At 45.2% G+C, this 1970-nt stretch overlaps 1 pseudogene; it reads left to right on the forward strand.

Moving 5' to 3' along the window:
* Positions 1 to 979: 979 nt before the first annotated feature.
* Positions 980 to 1721, forward strand: LOC144134943 (uncharacterized; annotated as a pseudogene).
* The last annotated feature ends 249 nt before the right edge of the window (positions 1722 to 1970 follow it).

Below are 1970 nucleotides of genomic sequence, written 5' to 3' on the forward strand. Positions count from 1 at the left end.
TGGAAGGTGTTGCAACCTCTCTGCTGAAAGGTATGCTTTATTGCATGCCTACTTAAAGACTGTACATGCTTTAGTTATGTGTGCATTTTTAATTTAGAGGTAATGGCTATATGACCTATGCTTTCATCGTTCATTTCGTAAGGAAATTGGCATGCACCGACTGTAGACATAAGTCAGTGGTTCCAGTTGTATCCAGGCTCCCATGAACGTGTGATGAGGGGCCAGTGGGCATGGCCTGAATAAAAACAAACTAAACAGTGCCAGTAAGAAACAAGCGCAGACTTTCAAGTAGGGAACCTGAATGTAACGCTCGTCCTGTCTACTCTACCTTTGTCTAGTTTTGTATGGCAGTTTTTTTGTTTTCAATTATACAATATTGCTATGGAATGCGCCAGTAGACTATGCAGCTTCATATGAGTGTTTACGCATTGCATCACTATTCACGTTTTAAAAAAAATGTGAATAATAAGATACACTGAAGATGATTTTATAAAATAGCATTGTTTGTTAATGAACTACAATACACAACAACACAATACAATTCAATGTTAAACAATTCAGTTCAACAGTGTCATTATAATCTGGTGCAAGAAAAATGTTTAGTGTGGCTTTACTGCCTTGATATCTGAGTCCAAGAACCCGCTGGAATCTCGATTAGCACTTGAGTTTATAAATGCCACCACCACCATCACCGCCTCCATGTGATAAGCTGATCTCTTTTACACCACTTCTGCACATAAATGTACATCTCATGGCATGGCAAATTTTTATTCCAGATGCCAACAACTGAAAGGTGGCAAGAGATTGCCAACGGCTTCCACCAGAAGTAGGATTTCCCCCACTGCGTCGGTGCAGTGGATGGAAAACATGTACAAATACAGGCTCCACCCAATTCTGGAAGCCTGTACTACAACTACAAGGTACTAACTGTGCTCTGCTAGGTTTCACCAGTAGTGCTCATTGTTTTGGTTACCTGCAGGGCACATACTCCATTGTGTTGATGGCAGTCGCCGACAGCAACCTTAAATTCGTTATGGTTGATGTCGGCGGCTATGGTCGGCAGAGCGACGGCGGCACTCTAAGTGCACGCAGGTTTGGGAAGTGCCTCGAGCAGGGCGTTCTTGGCCTGCCAGCCCCCAAGCAGCTTCCCGGTTCTGCAATTATTGCGCCCAATGTATTTATTGGGGACGAAGCCTTTCAGCTTCGACCCGATTTCCTCAGGCCCTACTCTGGAAGGTGCCAAGATGAAGAGAAAAGAATCTTCAATTATCGCCTGATTCGGGCGTAAATTATCATCTGAAATTCTGTTCTCAGAACATGTATTAATCTATGCTATTTATTTGCAGAAGGTGCGTTGAAAGTGCCTTTGGAGTGATGGCCTCACGGTTCCGCATTTTCCGTCGTGTCATCAACCTCAAGCCGGAAAATGTGGATTTTTGGTGTTGGCGTCATGCGCATTGCACAACTTCCTCACCGAAGATCAGTGCTACATGGACGCGCAGTATGTTGACCAAGAAGACCAATTTGGGAATGTAACCAAAGGGCAGTGGCGCTCAACCCTGGCAGCTGATGGAGGCTCAGCCATGCTTGGCCTGCAGCCTCCTGCTGGGCACAAGTTCTCCAGGGCAGCTGCCGAAGCACGGGATATTGTTTGTTCTTATTTTGTGAGTGCTGCCGATGCTGTACCATGGCAGCGTGCGTCTGCCGGATTGCGGCCATAATGCAAGGTCTGTGGAGTGCCATCTTCAGCATTGTATAAGTTGGGTGAACCCATATATGCCTGAGGTGCTACATGTGGGACACAGTTTTTTGTGCACAGTAGCTTAAAATTTCATTGTGTGGAAGCTTGTAGCCATTAGTTTTATTTATGGTTTATGAGGTTTTGACGTCCCAAAGGGATTCAGGCTATGAGGGACACCGTAGTGAAGGGCTCCAGAAGTTTCGACCACCTGGAGTTCTTTAACGTGCAC

Source organism: Amblyomma americanum, chromosome 5 (genome assembly GCF_052857255.1).
Source record: "Amblyomma americanum isolate KBUSLIRL-KWMA chromosome 5, ASM5285725v1, whole genome shotgun sequence".
Taxonomy (NCBI): Eukaryota; Metazoa; Arthropoda; class Arachnida; order Ixodida; family Ixodidae; genus Amblyomma; species Amblyomma americanum.